Source organism: Hemicordylus capensis, chromosome 5 (assembly GCF_027244095.1).
Source record: "Hemicordylus capensis ecotype Gifberg chromosome 5, rHemCap1.1.pri, whole genome shotgun sequence".
Taxonomy (NCBI): domain Eukaryota; kingdom Metazoa; phylum Chordata; class Lepidosauria; order Squamata; family Cordylidae; genus Hemicordylus; species Hemicordylus capensis.
In genome coordinates this window covers 38,413,803-38,434,631 of record NC_069661.1, presented here as the reverse complement: position 1 = coordinate 38,434,631, position 20,829 = coordinate 38,413,803, and the positions used below count along the sequence as shown (strand labels likewise).

General features: G+C 43.2%; 1 long non-coding RNA gene across 1 annotated transcript; it reads right to left on the bottom strand.

Moving 5' to 3' along the window:
* Positions 1 to 11,115: 11,115 nt before the first annotated feature.
* On the bottom strand, positions 11,116 to 20,183 carry LOC128327915 (uncharacterized). Its single transcript, XR_008308883.1, has 3 exons — positions 19,964 to 20,183; positions 14,131 to 14,251; positions 11,116 to 11,602 (listed from the first exon to the last, which is right to left on the bottom strand). It is a non-coding gene; the product is annotated as an uncharacterized LOC128327915 (long non-coding RNA).
* Between the last annotated feature and the right edge of the window lie 646 nt (positions 20,184 to 20,829).

Here is a 20,829-nt window from a genome sequence, read left to right as displayed (position 1 = left end):
TTATGGTTTAATCCACTGTTGCGAGCCGCCCAGAGAACAATTTTTAATGGGGTGGCTAACAAATACAATTTTACTAGCTTAACCATGCAGAACATCTGCATGCTAGTACTTGATTGTTCCCCTCACCCCCTGCCACATCCACCACCTCAGATTTCTCTCCACCCTCACCTGAGCCGCACACCTGGTCCTCCTCCTCCATCCGGTTGCTTCCATTCCCCTCACCCCTCTTGGTCACGGCTGCAGTGTTGCTGGTGCCTATTGGCCAAGCTGCAGCCTCCTAAACCCAGAGACCACCCCACCCTCACCTGAGCCCCGCTCCTGCTCCTCCCCACAGGAGCAGCCCCAGCAGCGGTTGACTGGGCCCTTCCTCACTGCCACGACCACTTGTTCCCCTCAGAACACTGACAGTCCCTTGCCTGCCTGCCTGCCTCTGCCAATGGCTTCAGTAGCCCCAAACAGCAGCCGTGGTTGATAGGGCCTTTCCTTGCATAGGTGGCCCCATGGCTGCTCTTTCCCCTCAGGCCACTGACAGGCTTGGGCCCATCCCTCACCCTTCCTTCTTTCTCTCTCCTCCACTCGTTCTTCTCCTCTGACTTTCTTCCCCTCCCTTCTTTTTTTCTTTCTTTCTCTCTTTGTCTCTTTCTCTCTCCCTTCCTGAGTTAACAAATCTTGTTTATCTTGTTTCCTCATCTAATTCACACGACGGCAGCCTCTTTCTCTTGAATGGGCTCTTTCCTCCCTCAAGACCCCTCTCTTAGCAGACCCCTGCCCACTATCCTTTTATATAGAGAGATTCCTCTCCTCTACAATCAAGAACAACTTCTGACCAGTAACAGTTGCATTCCAACTGACCTTAACCAGCACAGGATATGGAATCCCCACTGCATATGGAATCCCCACTGCCCAATCACCATAGTGCTTCTGCTCTCGCAGGCTCCTCCTCCCTATCTGCATATGGAATCTCCACTTCCCAATCACCACGGTACTTCTTCTTGCGAACGATCGCAAGAGCTGCCACGAATGAGATTAGCCATGGGTATGCCTTAGAGAATTAAATATATAGATGGAGCAACAGTGGCAATACTGGAAGGTATGGTTTGTTAGATTTCACCACAGCAGTTTTCACTGCTAAAGAGTAGGGGTGTGCATGGAACCGGCTGGTCTGGTTCGGTTCGAGTCCAAACCGGACCTGAACTGCAACGGGTCAGTTTGGTCCAGCACCCCCTCACCTCCCCGCGGTCTGGGGGGGTTGCCCCCTTCAGGGGAGATATCCAAGGCAGCAGAGGGGAGGTCCATGAAGGTTCCCTCTCCCTCTGCCAGCCTCCCTTCCTTCCAAAACTAGCCCATTTGGCCATTTGGGCCTTTCCCCCAGCACGGTGGCCATTTTGGAGGCAGCCGCACCTGCGCGATTGGCCTCTGCATGACCTGGGTCATTCCAGGCAACACAGAGGCCCATTGCGCAGATGTGGTGGCCTCCAAAATGGCTGCCACACTGGGGGAAAGGCCCAAACAGCCAGTTTTAATTGGGGGAGCGGGAACCTCTGTAGCCGCCGGCCCCCCACACACACACACACACTGCCTAGGAGAACCGCCCTGGAAGGGATAAGTTTAAAAATATTAAAAAAAACAAAAAACAATAACACCACACTCGCGAATCCCCCAGACCCCAAACTGTCAAACTGAACTGGTTCAATGTCAAATACATTCAACATCGAACCTGTTTACATATCCCTGATGTGTACTAAAGAGGCAAGCTAAATTTAAACTGGAAGTGGCTTGCCTATTCAACAAAACAAGTGCCAGCTTTGGAAATTATCACACCATACTATTCCAGTACTGTTGCTGTTGGTCCTTGACTGCTTATTCATTGGGGTCTGCGTGCTCATTTCATTGCTAGAATTCACTGTGGGGCATTCTGGTGTCTGTTGATGTGGGTGCTCTTAGTACAGCTTTGACACAAGCAATATGATTATGTTCAATAACAGTAGCTGACATGCATAAGAGTACATCAGTCTAGTCATGGTACATTTGTGCAATTTACATAAGATATGCAAATTGCACACGTGCAAAATCTGTGTTACGTAAGAGTAAATTCATTCATTCCAGTGGACTTCATCTGTGTCACAATTTGCATAAAATTAATGTTTGTGCAACTTACACAAATGTAATGTTTCTAGGATGATGTGCTCTTGTGCAGTACATCAGCCACTCAGTACCACCGATGTATGTGTCAAACAAGCTAGCATATATTAACCAGTAGTAGCTCCTGGCCCTCAAGCCTGTAATCTAGATAAAGGTGAAGGTAAAGTTGTGTCATCGAGTTGGCGTGGACTCCTAGCGACCACAGAGCCCTGTGGTTGTCTTTGGTAGGATACAGGAGGGGTTTACCATTGCCATCTCCCGCACAGTATGAGATGATGCTTTTCAGCATCTTCCTGTATTGCTGCTGCCTGATATTAGGTGTTTCCCATAGTCTGGGAAATATACCAGCAGGGATTCAAACTGGCAACCTTTTGCTTTCTAGGCAATTTATTTCCGCACTGCGCCATTAGGTGGCTACTGTGATCTAGACAAACATGTGCAAAATCTGACATCTAAAAAATAACATGTGCTGTTACTGTATTATCCATAGGACATATTCTAGTGACTCGCCATAAAGTAACTATCAAATATTCTGTGCTGATTAGAATTCTGCCATTACCTCACTTGCTGTTATGCAAAAGCTGGAAAGAATCTTCAGTAGGAAAATGGCTGGATTCCATGGAGCCTCTCTTCTATGCGCATGCTCCCCCGACGCAGATCTGCCTTTGTCATAGCAGTCTAATGCGTCCTCTCATAGGGCTAAATTCTCCATTCTGATTCAGTACTTATTCTGAGCGCACAGGTTTATTGATGCTGGTGAATGTTCCACACATGGAACAAATATAAAATATGCAGCAGAGATCTGTGATGTGGATTAGAGGAAAGAATTTTGATTGACAACTTTTATTAGAGCAGGACTGAGCTACTGCAGTGTGGCCGTTTGTTGGGGAGGATGAGGGACTTTTCCTGAGAGTCTCAAATGGGGCAACAGACATCTTAAAGAGTTCCTAAGAAGCATGAAACTGATGGAGGAAATGAAGACTTGTGGATGGTGCATGTGTGCCATAAGGAAGGTGGAGAGTGACACCTCTTTCCCAGTTATGTCTGCTGCCAGCTATGGAACAAAGCTATCTTTGGTCTGCCCTTGTATGGCCCAAAGCCCTTGCCTCTCCCCTTCCTGTTCTCATATTTCACCAAGGCAAGGGCAAGCCTGTCACAAAGAAACTGTGGAAAGTAGCCATATGTTGTGGAAGAACATGTCATTTGGAGCAGGCCCAGTGGCCTTTGGCTGGGGATTATGGGAGTTGAAGTCCAAGAACATCTGGGGGCCCAACGTTGAGGATCCCTGCTTTGGAGGATAGCATGGCTTCCCATCACTTGGTTTGAGTGCAGGCCATTTGTAAAAGTATTTTCTTCCCCTACTAAATGTAATGTACTATACTGTTCCTAGCTGATTTCATGTTCAACTGATGTCCTCCAAGTGTCCTGCTCTTGTGATGGGCGGAGCCCGGATAGCCCACTGTTTTTTTCTGTGCCCTTGCCTTGCTTTCTGACCCCTTCCAGATTTCTTATGAAGATGGATATAAAGTATTTTGAATTTAAAAAAATTGAGGACTAGCAACAAAAGAAGCTAGGGCAAAGCATGGCAGGGTAAAAAAAGTGGAGAAGCTCTGTGCAAGAAGTAAAATATGAGTACTTATTCATGTGACTGCTTCTAATGTATCAAGATTGATATTCAGTAAATGGAGGTGACACAGTGATTTAACCATTCTACTACATCAGTTCTCAAATACTCAGTGATCCACAGGTTTTGCAGACACTTCAGGGATTCTGATTGGCCTGCACTTCTGTGAGCATGTAGGAAATGCTGGAAGCCTTATGTAAGAGCACAAGTGTGAAAATACTTTAAAATTGTATGCCTGCACTTTGGGAATGCAATTTACATTGGAAACATGGAAGTTGTACTGCATAGTGCCAATGCATAACTCTAAGTATCTGCACACTTGTGCAAGAGAGCAGACACTTCCTTAGATGCCCACAGCAGCATAGGTCAATCATACATGCAGACATATGTGGCACAACTTGTTGACCATGTTTGCTTTTTTCTCCTCACTTTGCTTAATGTTTTTCATGTTACATCTACACAGAAGCAGAGCACAAGGAATCTCTCCTGACATATGGCTGGATATGCATACCAAAAAAGTGAGAAGGCCCAGCTTTTCCACTTTGTTCCCTTTCCCTCTAATGTCCACTACACATCACAAAAATGTGTCCCTGAGGGTCAAATGACCCTCAGGGACATATGTTTGTGCAGCATAATGGACTTCAGAGGGTGAGAGATCAGCAAAAATCACCCTCTCCCACCCTCTTCAGACAATGCAGCATTAGTCTGGATGTCAACACTGTTGCATCACTTTAGTTTCCTTTAGACCCCACCCCCAGCACTGTGACCTTGAACCAAATTGACCCCACACACACACACCTGCAAGCACAGTTGCTTTTAGGAAAAGGAAGCCTCAGAAGAGCTAATAATGGTCCTCAGTAGTACAGAGATTTACAAGTATAAGACAACCTTGGGCAACACAGACTTTGATAGGAGTTTTCTTCACATAAGGACAGACCTATTTGTCTATAAGTCTTTAAAAAGAGAGAGGATAGAATAACAGATTTATTCTATATGATTACTGTCATATGTGACTCTATGATTTTTTTCCCATGGTATGAATCTGTTTTGGCATTAGACAACACATAAAACAACAGCTTCCATTATGAGTTCAGGTAGACTGATGTTATGAGAAGATGCAAATGCCCAAAAACCAACACTGAATAGGGAAGCATTTGAACATTGCCTGTTTTCTGTTGAAGTAATTACATAATTTCATTTAAACAAACATTTCAAAAGATTTCTCAAACCACTTTTATGTATTGCAGTAAAATTTCAGAGTGAAGACAAATCTAACCTTTTCAAACATAACAAGATTTCCTAGTAGAAATACAGTAACCTAATTACAAATTATACAACTGATTTTGCTAGCCATGAAATCACTAATGGCTAGAAGACTGACTGATCACACACAGAAAGCAAATTAATTTCTGATGTTCAGCCAACTTTAAAGCATTACATCCACTGCCATTTCAGGCAAGATACTTATTTCAGTGTGGATCAGCCACCATACTAAAATGCCCATGCTTCCTCTTTACATTGTAATCCCACCTAAAGAATATTCATGTCTACCCAGATTTCTGATTATTAACGTTTTGCATGTCACTTCAGTGAAAGAGGTTACATGGGCTGGTATAGCACAGAGCTGAGAAGTTGCACAGAGAAATCAGCTCACTGGGGCAGCAGAAACCAAGCTTCCTAGGGTACTGCTAAACACCCCAACAGAAGTACATAACAGGTCACTAAGTAGAGATCAGCTCCCCCCATAACAGCTCAAAAAGGGGGAAGGTCACAATAAAACCAAATAAGTGGGGACAAGCCCAGTCAAAAAAGACTACAATGGCACAGCGGACATATTCGCATTATGTCAGATGTATGAACAACCTGAGCTCTGCACACAGTGAACACCCAACCCAAGTCCCTACGCACAATGATGCATTGCCCCCTAGCCCCAAGGCTATGGGGAGAGCAAAACACAAGGAGGTCTAAGGTAGGGCAGAAACAAGCTGGCCTCCACACCAATTCCCCCATGGCATCTGTCGGGATGCCGCGTTACCTGGTTGCTTGTGTGGCCCTGTGGAGTCTTGAGAAAGGCGTGGCATCCCTCCTGTGGGGCTTTTGTTCCTTTCACGGGGTGGTAGGGACGAGAAGCATCCAGGCTGGTCAAGTCCCAGTGAGAACAAGGCAGGGAGAGCTGGAGGGAACAGCTCCAGCGAGACAGCTAGGTTGGGTGGGTCAGGAAACAGGAAGCAAGGTCAGGAAGGGGGCAGGACTGGAAGTAGGCTTTGAGCCCTGTCAGTTCTGCACTGAGGCATTTAAAGACAAGGCAGCTGATGGTGAGGGGTTACTTCTGAGTATGGGAGCCAGGAGTTCTTCAGGAGAGGGACCTGGCTAAATGCAGCAAGCCAGGAGGAGGACTCCGGAGACAAACTAACTCAATTATGAGGGGGCGGGGGTAGATGGAGCCTTAATTCCACAAACCCCACCACCTGATTGCCCCCAATTTTAGCAAAATTGTAGCTCCCCTGCTGCAGTCTTCTTATAGTAACAAAGATGGTGGTGGGATGGGAGAGAAGAAGGCCAGGCTGGGCTCCTGTAATTCAAGCACTGTGTTCACCTCTTATCTTAAATAAAATGAATCCCCAGCTGTTTGTCAAGTACTGAAGGAATTCTCCATATTTACCAGAATCCACCTGAATCCAAAAAGACCAGGGTTTTTTTTAAGTTCTTTGATGTTAGAAATCAAGGGGGTCATCCTAAATTCAGAGTCCTTCTCCTTTTGGGTAAATACAAGTATAACTTCTATTTAACCTCTGTTTTTAAGGGGGTCACCTTAAATTTAGAGTTGTCTTCCATTTGGTTAGATACGGTATTGTCTTCTACTGCCAGCAGCCTCGTCAAGCAGTATTAAACATTCTATTTATTTTATTTATTTATCTGATTTCTATACCGCTTTTCCAAAAATGGCTCAGGGTGGTTTATACACAGAAATAATAAATAAATAAGATGGATCCCTGTCCCCGAAGGGCTCACAATCTAAAAAGAAACATTTTCTTTCAAACAAACAAATATTTTTTTTCAAACACATTTCAAACAAACTCTCATTCTAGTCAAACATGATAGTTTTAATATGTAAATCCTCTTACCATGGATGTGTGTGTGTGTGTGTTGTGTGTGTGTGTGTGCACGCACCACTGTTCCCTCTAAGGTCTCACAAGTTTTTTGATGTTCACTCAGTTCATTTTAGATCCTGTTCAGGTTGAATCAGAAGGGCCCTATTCTGAATGCAGATGTGCACACACTGTCTTGATACTGCCACCCAGAACAAAACTCATTCCACACAGTGATGAAAAAAATTAGAGGGACCACTGGTGTGTGTGTGTGCGCGCATGTGCCAGAAATCAACATTACCTGAAAGGTCTGTAAACAGAGGTTGACTATAGTTCATAATTATTGCACATGGCATATTTACAGAACAGACCTTCAGAAAGGCACAAATCACATTCTCTCCAAAGGATAACAGACCAGTAGCAAAAGAACTCTTTCACAGCATTACCCCACCACATGTGTTGCAGCCAAAATAAGAGATTCTGGCAAGCCAGCACCTAAGCACAGCCCAGAGCAAACAAGCAATTGTTAAATATGACAATCATGCTGGGGTGTGATCATGTGTTCAGCTGTTGAATGGAAGGCATGGTTTTATGTTTTGCTGGGCAACTTCCAGATTTATATTTGAAACAGGAGGGCTCTAAATAAGAACACTCCCCCCCCGCAAAAAAAAGTACCATCAACAAATACTAGACAGTTTCTCTTCTGGACCATTAATTTCTTCAGTCAGATCTAACTATCATTTAATTGGATCCTGATGTTAAGACCTGAATTCTACTTTAGAAGCCTGAAACTAAAACATACTGGATAATTTGTTCTGTTGAGCCATTCATCCCAAATGTCACAGGAAAAAATTAATCTCAGACTAAAACTGGCCTACCTTCTGTGAGAGGAGAAAGAAAGAAAGAAAGAAAGAAAGAAAGAAAGAAAGAAAGAAAGAAAGAAAGAAAATCCTCCCACATGGCACATCCAAGTCAGGACAAAGAGACCAGAAATCAGTTAATGAAACTGATTAAAATGGAAAACTTGTTCTAATACACATTGCTAATTTCCTACAGCACAATGTGACTTGCTGTCGAGTGTGAAAACTGACTCCATTCATATTGGGTTTGAAGTGAAATAAAGCTCCTATCTATAGTGTATCATTCACACATACAAGTTACCACTTGGTGTTCCACTCATTACATGAGAAACCTGCATGCATAGACCATTTTGAAGTCACTGGTATCTCAGTACTACAGAAAACCAAATCTCATTTAAGCCTTTGAACTCATGGTGAATTGTAACACACCAGTCTGGTATTCTTTCCTAGGAATACTACTCTCCATAAAAGGATATTATTTCTAACCAGTCTAGTAACTTTCATAAGTTACCACTTCACTGAAAAGCAACTGCAGGGATTCATTGGATCTAAATGATCACCTTCATATATATATATATATATATATATATATATATATATATATATATATATATATATGTGTGTGTGTGTGTGTGTGTGTGTGTGTGTGTGTGTGTTGAATTTATACACCACCTAATATAAAATCTCAAAGCAATGTACAAAATTAAAATCATAATACAAAATAATACATTTAAAATTCATAAGATAAAAATCATAATAGATAAAAACACATTAAAATTTTGAAAATTAGATTTCAGTTAAAAGCATGGGAAAATAGGTAGGTTTTCAGCGTCCTCCTAAAAACAAACAGAGAAGGAGATGCTCCCATTTCAGCAGGGAGTGTGTTCCAAAGCCCAGGGACAACCACAGAGAAGGCCCGGTCCCACATGTTAGCGGCAACCGTAACCAGAGCTCTCCAGATGATCTTAATGGGGAACAGGATTCACAACAGAGAAGGCACTCTTTTAAGTACCCTGGGCCTAAGCCGTTAAGGGCTTTATATGATCTACCTACCTCCTGAGATCTTCTGGGGAGGCTCTCTTGCATGTTCATTTGACTTCTGAAGTATATCTAGCAGTGACACATGGGAGGGCCTTCTCCATTGACTCCACTGACTTCTCCAGGACTTCAACATGTGGAACTCCCTGCCACAGGGTGTGCAATTCGCTCCCTCTTTAATGGCAATCCAGTGCCAACTGAAGACCCACCTTTTTCAAATTAACCTTTGCTGACTGTGTGCTCTCTTTGCCTTACATATTATAGACTGCTGTGATTAATTGGCTTGGTTATTTTGTTTGTTTTTTGGATGAAATGTTGTATGAAACACTAACCTTTTGGGGGAAAGCAAAATATAAATCTGTTAAATAAAATAATATGTGTGATATAAATACATGTTACCAGAAATGACCCCATACATGTGTATCTGAAAGTGTGATGGGTGACAGAGGAGCTGGGCTGCAATGAGGGTGGAGTCACATGTGAACATGTGACTCCACCCTCACTGACAATATGATAGGAAGTTCTGCACTGCAGAAATCTGGTTTTTATATATGCTGCACAAACTGAGAATTAGTTTAAAAGGCATCTCAGGAACATAATTGAAGTGCTACATGCCTAGAAAATCAAGATAAAACTATTTATGGATGGAAACATTTAGCACTAATGTGTGCTGTAAAGCAATTTGATGACCCAGTCTGCAGATCAATTCATCCAAAATGTTTGGGTTATATCCCATCGGAGGAGCCATACTTAAAGTCTAAATACTCAGGCTTAACTGATTTGTAGATCACCCATAATTAAGCAGTCTGCCCTCAGAGGTGCTAAGAAGTGGGCTTCTTATTGCCTGTACAAAACAGAATAAATGACATAATTCAGTAATATTTGTTATCATGCTTGCTTGAATTCATATCCTATTCTCTCATGTACCCTTTGGTTGCATGTCTGTGGTTTGGAGCACCAACTCACTCAGGAGACTATACTTTCAACCTAGGGGTAATTCCTTAGCATGCTAGGGGAAACTCTTTTTCCTACAGCAGTTGCCTGTACTTCCTTTGCCAAGGAAGCAGGCAGCTATCTTCCCAGTAGAGGGAGCCCAGATTACTAGCATGGAACTAGAAAGCATGAATAACATGTTCCAAATCAGATCCAGACAGTGAAACATCACCTCAGGCTACCCAGAGTGGTAAACAGAGCCAGAAACAAGGACTCCTTGAAAAAGAGCTAAAGCTTATTTTATACAGAGCACAATGAAGCATGTCTGTGACTGACAAACTACCAGCTTTGACAGTAGCAGAAAATAGATTGTCTAGCCTTGATCAGGAACCAAACCCCCATTCATAACACCAGTCACATTCACATGTAACACAGAACCGCAGTTCCGCTCCCCCATCCCTGTGCTCTCCCATCTGAATTCAGACATAATGGAGAGCTCCCTCTTGGCAGTCAGCGAGACTGCAGAGAGGAGGGTGAATTGGCTGCCTGGGCTTCCTTCTTGACTGAAGATCAGCCCCAGCAGCCAGAAGGAAGGAGTAGCTTCCTCCCTCAAATCCATATTGCTGATGAGAGAGACTTTGATGCTGCGTTCAGACGTAATGCTGGCACTCAAGAACCGGAGTTGAAGACAGCAGAACTCCCTACAAACTGAAGGTACAAATCAGAGTTTGGGGAGGGAAACTGCAGATACATTTTTTTTTGGTCCAAACTGCGGTTGTACGCATTTGAGCATACACAAATTTCAACCGGAGGACCCTTTACCTCCAGTTTCATGTTACATCTGAATGCAGCCATTGTTTCCTATGGGAAAATAGGTTCTGAGATAAGATGTTTCAAATGTAAGACCAACTTAACACAAGAACCAATTGTGTTGTAAGTCTGGGGAGTTCCTGTAATGAGAGCTCTAGTGGCCATCTCCTGGCTCAACCTAGATTTCAATAACACCAAGAAATGGTGTGATCTCATCATTTCACTGTTGCTTCCGCCATTGCTGCAAAAATATCTCATAATGATTTCCTTCTCAGCTGTTCATCTGAAAACATCTTGAAACAGTATCAGAACTATGGATAGAATTTGTTTTGAAATGGGGGCAAAGAAAAAGGTGGAAGGGGAGGCAAGTGAAATATCAGTTAAAGATGAAATCCCTTGTTGAAAAAGTAACTCTGGGGGAAACATGGGGACTCCTCCCTTTTTGAGAGGATATGCAACCATGTTACAAGTTACCTAAAAAACAAAAGGAGAGTGGAGAAATCTTCATCTCAGGTAATTTAAGCAAATCTCTGTCCAAGCTCTGGCGTCCTACAGGCAAAGCATTGATATTCCAACCCACACCTCCTCTATAAGGGTTTTTCGAACAGTATGTGACGAATTAACACAATCCTTTTCTTTTATTCCAGCAAGGATATGCAGACATGCTTTAGTCTCAAAAAAACATTTGTCAAATACTTAAAATTGATTCAACTATATAATACCTCTAATAAATACAACAGATCAATGATTTAAAACTCAAAGCTTAAGGAAAGATCTTTCTTCAAATCTGAACGCTATTCGAGTCTTATGTTACTTTAAAACTCAATGATAGACTAAAATTGAGATTTACATTGAACAGAAGCCGTATTTCCTCACATTACTGCACAAAGCGACAATGGTTTAGCCTTGATGATAGAAGCATTAGAGAGAAACAAAGGGGGATGAGACGCTGGAGATATCAATCCATTACAAGAATGCCAGGGATGAGGTTCGAGTTACCAGAGGTCTCCAGCTGCAAACCAGCTGACCTGCCTGATGTAAGCTACCCAGAAATGCTGTTGAACAAACTCTGCTCCTTAAAATTGGACATATGTGGGATTCCTGTTCTGGAAGACATGGAAAACAAAGAACAGCAGTGCTCGGGAGATCATCAAGACAGAATGAATCTCGTCCAAACTGCCAAGGCAAGCTCAGCCCTACCACCCAGTGCCTTTGGCTACTGTTGATGTCCTCCTTTGTAGTTTCAAACAGTTCTGTGTAATTGTGACTCTGTTTATGCCACACACCCATACACAATAGCGCTCATTACTTCCTTATTGGCTTGTAGGCCTTAATGAATTTCAGACAGCAAGCTAAGGCAGCCCTTATTACCTGTTCCCCCCCCCATTTCTGCTGCTCTGATTAATGCTTGCTACTAATTTTTGTAAGATGTTTTTATATGTTGATATGTTTGCATATGATTATACATTTTTAAATATGTCTTGTTAGCCTTCTTGGAGACTTTTTGTTGAAAGGTGGGTTATAAATTATTCAGATTAATAAAGGAACCTGCCTACCTGCCCAGAGCATTATACTGCAGACTCCCACCAACCTGGAACTCTCGAGATGCATGTGGAATTATTTGATTGATTGATTGAATGATTGGTTGGTTGGTTAAGTTCCGTCAAGTTGGTGTCGACTCTTAGCAACCACATAAGTAGATTCTCTCCAGGATGATCGGCCTTTAAGGTCTCTCAGTGGTACATTCATTGCTGTCGTAATTGAGTCCATCCACCTTGCTGCTGGTCGTCCTCTTCTTCTCTTGCCTTCAACTTTTCCCAGCGTTATGGACTTCTCAAGGGAGCTGGATCTTTGCATAATGTGTCCAAAGTATGATAGTTTGAGCCTGGTCATTTGTGCCTCGAGTGAATATTCTGGATTGATTTATTCTATGATCCATTTGTTTGTTTTCCTGGCTGTCCATGGTATCCTCAAGTGTCTTCTCCATCACCAAAGTTCAGAAGCGTCAGTACTTGTTCTATCTTGCTTCTTCAAAGTCCAGCTTTCACATCCATAGAGTGTCATGAGAAAAACCATTGTCCAAATGATTCTAAGCTTTGTAGGTATAGACATGTCACGGCACCCAAATATCCTTTCCAAAGCCTTCATTGCATCCCTACCAAGTGCTAGTCTGTGGCGTATTTCTTGACTGCTGGATCCTTTACTGTTGATGGTTGATCCTAAAAGGAAGAAGCTATCCACCACTTCCATGTCTTCATTATCAGTTCTGAGGCTGGTTGCTGTACCCATTGTCATTAGTTTAGTCTCCTTTACACTTAGTCATAGTGGAATTATTGGGTAGCATAATATTATAATAGGTTGAGTATAGAGAATGGACTTGTCCTGTGCTTTTTAAAAATTCCCTAATACACAACCTGTTGATAATTAACATTGAGTCCTTTCTCACAATCCTTAAAAAGGGCATGGCGGTTAGAGATCCACCTAGGTTATGTTGTAGCCTGGACCTAAAGGTCTTTGGAGGCCCCCCTCCACTGCAGATTAAGCGTCATCATTCTCCATAGGACAACCACACCACCCCGGACAGACTAATGAGGATTTGCGGGACCCCAGGGGCTGTGGAGGCCCTGGACTTCAGCCCCAAAGTCCAAGGATAAGAGCACCTCTGTTGCTGGTGGATGGTGGAGAAGGCAGCAGAAGCTTACCTTCCCTGCAGACAATCCTTTTGTAGGGTCTAGCCATACTGAATGCACACTCAGATGCTACGCTGCTGCCACAAGCAACACGGAGGTTTGAGGGCCGTGATGCGGCACCCCAGCCCCTGGAAATCCCACAATGCACTGCACAAAGCATCATAGGGATCATCCCCGGCACTGGCCGGAAGCCTGCTCCTGTCTCAGCGCTATGTGATGCCGACACATGAGCACTCAGCCTGAGTTAAGAGTGCCCTTAACTCTTGCTAAGTGTCAGGCTCCCTAAGTGTGTTTGCCGCTGTGCCACTGCTGGGAGCTGCTCACCTCCCAGTGGTTCACATGCGCAGCCAAGGATGGACATGGCAGCCCGCTCATGGCTGTGTGGGTGAATACAGTAACCTCATTACCTTGTTAATGAAAGAGTCATTTGAAAACTAAAGTACCTGGCACATCATGAAGAGCATTTCCTCTCTGTTGCATATTTTAGGCGTAGGAGTGGGGCAAAGGGAGCTTGCCTTAGTGTGAAAGGGCAGCATTGAGCTTTCCCATATAGAAGACACTGGAGTATGGGGAAAGACATGAAATCCATAAAAGTTACCCCACATTTGATTTGCAGTCTGAGTCTTTCTATGGCAAAATACAGGCATGTAGGACCATCATACATTATGCTCTAAACATAGGTTTCATTTCTTCCTATAGCAAGCGTTGGTTAACTTTGCCTATTTAAGTGTCTGTTATCTTCCAGACATCTGTACTAATACATTTTCTGTTTCCTTGCAGTATCTCTGCCATGGCATACTGTAGTGATGGGAAGGATTTGAAGGAGGACTATGCCTCACTTAGAACAACTACTGGGAGAGTGGGCCTTTCCTAATAAGGGGGAAAGTCTGGGGAAATCAAAACAGAAAGACCAATCCAGAGGAATGGATGGGAACTATACTCACAGCCATCAGCAGAAGAAGAGAAAGCCTTTTCTTTTGTTTGTTCTGTCCCAAAAGTGCCCTTAGGAAGACACTGCTTCAGAAATGGGAGGTCACAAGCTGGAGACAGCAGGAAGATCCTAGCCTGCAAGTAGTACGATGGGGATCAGTTCAGTTAGACGCATGTATTGCTTGGATCTGAGTTGCCTGGTTAATGAACATTTCTCTCTCTTGCAATCTGCTCCATGAAGAGACCATTGTACTTACTGCAAACTCTTGTGTGTTTTTTTTAAATCTAATAATAAATCCTTGTTGCTGAAGTGTGCCACTCTTCATTCTGGGTCTGCCTTAGTCACATGCCTCTGGAGGCCTAGGAATGCTCAGCCCCTTCTAGGGAGGGTTTTGCCACTTCACCACCCCACCGCCAGCAGGAATTATATGGACAGACAGGTTTGTCCCACATTAAAATAAAGTGGACTGGGGCAGCCTGCTGTGAATCCCTTACAGTCAGGGATCCACCCCAGTGAACTCCGCCCTCCACCTATGGCTCTGGTAGGAACTAAGACACACACAGTGATCCCTACAACCTGTTGTACATTTTAACTGGATAGAGAAGCAAGGCATAGGAATATAGCAACATAGGCAGCTGCCATATACCGAGTCAGACCATTGGTCCATCTGGCTCAGTATTGGCTACACAGACTAGCAACAGTTTCTCCAAGATTGCAGACAAGAGTCTCTCTTAGCCCTGTCTTGGAGATGCCAGGAAGGAAACTTGGAACCTTCTGCATGTACGCATGCAGATGCTCTTCCCAGGGCCGCCCCATACCCTAAGTGGAATATCTAACGGTCCCACATATAGAGGTGGGTCTCACAATCCGTGAGACCCGCTTTTGTAAAAACTGTGGAGAAAGTGGGCTAAGCCCGCTCTCCCCGCAGACGAGCAGTCAGGGAGCCCTGGGCGGCCGGATCGGCCGCCCACATGATGGCCGGCTCCGTGACGGATCCGGCAGGGGGTGGGGGGAGCAAGGGCCGCATGGCCCCCGCAAGCCCCAGTATGCCCTGCGCAAGCGCTCTCCTAGCCCAATTTTTGTTGATTGTGAGAATTGCCCCACAGCCTCCCATTTAAATGCAAATCAGGGCTAACCCTGCTTAGCAAAGGAGACAATTCATGCTTGCTACCACAAGACCAGTTCTCCTCCCTCTATTAAGGATATGGTGAAGGATCCTTCTTTAGTGTTAGGAAAGGCTTAGATGACCTTCAACAAAGAATTTCACCAAGATCTTTGTTTTTATACATTTGGCAAATAAAGCAGGTTTTGTCAATATTTCATGCACCAAACCTTTACCAATATTCCTCACAATGGGGCATATGAAGGAATGCCTTCCTTTGCAAGGAACCCATTGTTGGTCCCCTACCAAAATGAAAAGCTGTATAATAATTTGGCTTTTGTGTGCTGGAAAGTCACAAAGGACTGTGATACAAAAAAGAAGGTGCAACATTAAAAGACCAACAAGGAGGAAATGATGAGAAGCATAACTCTTGTAAGCTACGTGGGAAAACTAAACCCATAGAACTCCCATGTATGAACATTTCAGATTCAGACAGAGTGAAACCACAGTGCTGGGAAAAGGAATATAGCTATTCCTTGTTTCACATTTTAGATTGGATTTTAATAATGAATAATTGAGAGGTCAGGATAAATAAGGCACTTAGGAGTGGGGTGGACTGGATACTCCTTCAGTACTAGACTACATCAGTCTTGGTTTCATTCCAGTTCTGCAGTTATACCGGAGTGGTGGTAGTACAGTGATTATATGATGATATATGATGACATTAGCATTGCTATAGTCAAGCAAAAATTGTGGAAGCTAGTTCTGTTCTTGGCAACAGTTATCTGTCTAAGAAAAAAACCTGAAATGATGCCAGCAGATTTTTAGAAAGCCTTGTTACAAAGGAAAGGAAAGCGATGGGTGTTTTGAACAGGAAGGCAGATGGGTGAATTCATGTTTGGGGTCCACTCATGGGGGTACCAAAAACTGTTGATATTTCCCCAACTGATAGGAAGTTGAGATTTGGCTCACATGTAGTCCAAGACACCCCGATTATTAAAAAGGCTGAAAATAGAATCATGCTCTGCATCTCATTCACAAAATGAAGTTTACTTTAATAGTGGCCCACAGTCCAGTACCAAGCAAGCCAGCCACCCAGGAGACAAAATGTAATAGTATAGGAACAACTAGTCTCAATTTGAGAGAGGGGAGGTTTGGACCACCAGCAGCCAGGAACAAAAGTTTAAAAGAGTGGAAAAGCATAAGCCACACAGACATGAGGCAGATTGGATGGGGTACAGGAATTCCTCAGAAAACACTTCAACCATTTATATATTGGGGGGAAAGCGTTCCAGTGGCAGTTATGAAGATATTGAATTTAATTAGAATTAATTTTAATTGTAAAATGCAAGCTACAAATCTAATTTTGTTCTCATTAGGAGACCTCAGCCTTTTCTACCCTTGTAGCTCCTTTTGCTACTTAAAAAGACTAGTCATGGACATCTGCATATATATGGCATATTTATTTATTTTTGCATTTATATCCATCTCTTCCTTGAAAGAGCCCAGAGTGGTATAAATGGTTATATTTCTTTTCACAATAATCCTGTGAGAGGCTGAGAGATAACGACTGGTCCAGAGTCACCCAGTGAGTTTCATGGCTGAATGGAGATTTGCACTCAGGTGTCCCCGGTCCTAGTCCAGCACTCTGAACACAATGGCATGCTGGTGGCCATTGTTGCCTCTTTTTTTGCACAAGTGAGCTGTATGACATCATTATGGCCTATCCCGCATAAACATGTATGAGAATAATGCATTTACAGAATCAAGGCATAGATCTATACTTTCTGTGTCTAAGTAGAATGAAAAACATTTTAGAAAATATTCATATTAAGAGTTTGGAGGGTGGGTGGGAGCTGAATCTCCCTTTAAGTCTGGTGATCTTTCAATGTGATGCTATGCGTTATTTCACCACAATCAATTTTCACATATGGACCACAATACAGCACACAAATACAAAAACATCACCCCCGTCAGTTAACTACCATTTCATTGAGAGCTATTTTATCTCTATTATCACATTAAGTCTACCATAAATACAAAGACATCACATAATAAATTTAATCGGAAAAATATTTTCTAAAAGCACTTAAGCATATTGTTTTGACAGATGGTGCCAGAACTGATTCATATAAAAGAAAAAGATTTGGGAGCCATATTCAGCCAGCAAAGTAAATGCACTATTTTGCTGCCAAATGAAACGTAGTGTGATTTGCAAAGGAGTATTCCACAGGAGAAGCAAATGTACTATTTTGCTTCCAGATGAAACACATTTTTTTTGGGGGGGGGGGATTCTGTATAATAAAGAGCCAGCGTTTTGACATGGTATATTATGGGGAGTAAAAGAACTTGGCAACGCTCCCAGACAAAAAGCAATCTACTGCATGCCACTGAATTTGCCCCTAAAAGAGTGCTTTTCCCAATTGGTGCTTAATGTTTTATCCTTTTCAATGTACAGTGAAAGGGAGAATTACAATTCGCTTCCACTACTGCCTCCATGGAATAGTGTCAGCTTTTGAAAATGCACATAAAATTTGGCTCAAGTCTTTACTCACCTCAGTCAAGTAAGCAGTTCCATTAAAGCCATCAGCTGACAGGCTGCACACTTTCCTCAGAGAAGGTCCCATTGAACGCAATGGAATTTGCTTCCAAAGCATCAGATCAGGCTGTATATGCCATTTTGTCGATCAGTAAATTGAACAAGATGTGTCCCCTGTGCCATTATACTATATATGGTTACCATCATGGTGTGCTTTGAGAGGTTGGGCTTATCTCCCAACTCTGCATCTTGCCAAAGAGATTTTATTTCTACTGCGGTGAAGCAGTACCGTTGCTCTTCACTAAGTATCACAATTTGAGTCAAATACTTTCTGTTGTGAATCAAGTGCATTTGTTGGAAAGGTTAGAACCGGGTTACAATTTCTTTTGAGTTAAACAGATGTTCTCCTGCTGCCTCAGCTTTAACACATAATGAATCTGAAACCTCATTAAACCCATTGTCATGTCATGCTACAGATTATCTTTTTAGATGATTCTTCACATAGTGGGAATGGCCAGCCATTCATTAGCAGAAAACTTATTTTGCATGTAGAAAGGCCCAAGATCAATCTCCAGTTAAAAGGTAGCATTCAGGGGTGTGGGTGGGTGCAGTTGAGTCAGTGTGACTCTGACAACCACAGAGCACTGTGGTTGTCTTGGGTAGAATACAGGAGGGGTTTACCATTGCCTTTTCCAGAGCAGTATGAGATGATGCCTTTCAGCATCTTCCTGTATCACTGCTGTCCGATATAGGTGTTTCCCATAGTCTGGGAAACATACCAGCAGGGATTCGAACCAGAAACTTCTGGCTTGGTATTCAAGCCTCACTGTGCCATTAGGTGGCTAAGCATTCAGGTAGCATTGCTGGGAAAGACGTCTGTCTCGGACCTTGGAGACAGGTTACCCATCCAAGTAGAAAATAGTGTGCTATATGGACCATAAATAGTGTGCTATATGGACCATAACCTGACAGTATTAGACCACAGCAGCGGTTCTCAACCTTGGGTCCCCAGATGGTGTTGGTCTACAACTGGGGATGATACTGGGGATTATGGGATTTGTAGTCCAACAACATCTGGGCACTTTCCAGATTACTTGCTACAGCTGTGGTAAAATGCTTCAGCTTGGCAGGATCGAATTATTAGTATTAGTATTAGTATTATTTTTACATTTATATCCCGCTCTTCCTCCAAGGAGCCCAGAGCGGTGTACTACATACTTGAGTTTCTCTTTCACAACAACCCTGTGAAGTAGGTTAGGCTGAGAGAGAAATGACTGGCCCAGAGTCACCCAGCTAGTTTCATGGCTGAATGGGGATTTGAACTCGAGTCTCCCCGGTCCTAGGAATTGAAAATGATCCCCAGAATCTACAATGGGAAAATTTCCCTACGACGGGAAAATATAGTTGCTTTTTTTGCAAAGGACATACAACATTATAGCACTAAACTGCAGCAATAAAATCCAAAACAAAGCCTCTGAAATGTGAACAACACCCTGGCATAGAGACTGTGGTGTCACAACACAGGAAGTACAGAAGCACACACTTAGCAGATACATTGTGACACTGAGGTAGGGGTTAATCTGGAGGATCACAGATTGGGAACTCCTGGGCTATAGACTGTATACAAAACCATATCTTGAAATCTTGACCAGGATAAGCATCCCCTTTTCAACATCATGACTGCGAACATCTGAAGATCACTACCACAGTCATACATATGCATTTGAAGAATTTGTTTAAAATCCATTTCTATTACTTTTTTAACTGTTCTGATCCACTGCAGAAGGTGAAATATAGAAGAGTTTGGGGAGGGGGCATAGTTCAATAGCAGAGAGTACATACTTTGTATGCAGATGGTCCTATGTTCAATCCCTGACACTTCCAAGTAAAGGAAAGCTGAAATTCACTGATCTTAGTAAATCCCACTGTTTTTAGTAGTTTTGGATTAGACCCAATATTATGAAAATGGATCTTAGTTTTTTGGGGTTTTTTTTGTTGTTTTTTAAGAGTTTTGAAATCTTAAATGCCTGGAAAATCTGGTCCAAATTTAGCCCCCCTTGTTAACCTCAAAAAAAAGTCTGCTGTCTGTTTCTAGGCTCTCCCAATCCACTATTTTGAATTACTTCAGCCTGCTCTTTCAGGGATGAAGAACACCATCCTGGGCTACTTCAAAGAGGGAACATAGCTTGGTTGCAGAGCACTTACCTTGAATGGATGAGGTCATGGGTTCAATTCCCAGCCTTTCCTCTTAAAAGAAAAGGCTATCAAGGACCAGGGCTGCTCACCAGAGTAAACAATCTGGAACTAGATGGGCTATTCGTCTAGCTTGGTAGAAGGCATTTTTGCCAAATCTGCTTTCTTCCATCTAATTTCCTGTAACTTTCCTATTCATCTCTCAGGGCCTGAAGGCAATGATATAGTCAAAGCCAACAGTCTCAAAGCAGCTCAGAGTGAAAACCAGCCAGCCAGGGACCGTACCTTTATATAGGACCAAGCAGGGTTCTATTGGCCCTTTGTGTCATCTGACCTCAGCTGAGCTGGTAGTTGCAATGCCACTCCTTAGCCACCTGCAGAGGTCTTGGGGATAGAGCCTTAGTTCATTGGCAGAACAGCTGCTTTGCCTGCAGAAGGTCCCAGGTTCAGTCCCTGCCGTCTCCAGGTTGGGCTGGGAAGGATTCCTGCCTGAACCCTTAAAAAGCCACTCCCAGCCAGTGCAGACAATACTGAGCTGGATGGACCCATGATTTGACTCTGGATAAAGCAGCCTCCTATGTTCCAGTGCAGTGAAGAGAAACCTAGCAGCCCTCTTTGTTGCCAAGGTGCAGAAAGGAAGATACCCGCATCCTTCCTTTGAAAACACTGGCTTCAAAGCACCCGGTTAATGAGGCTCTGTCTTGATTTTGGTCTGTGTCCCGTTCCCCCCCCCCCCCCGCACATGTTTGGGCAGACCATGTCAGCAAAAGTGGTGGTTTTACATGAGATGTAGGTGGGTGGATGCGCAGTAAGGCCAAAGGGGACAAGTTAAAATGGACCACACAAGTCAAACTCAGACATCTTGAAGCAAGATTTGT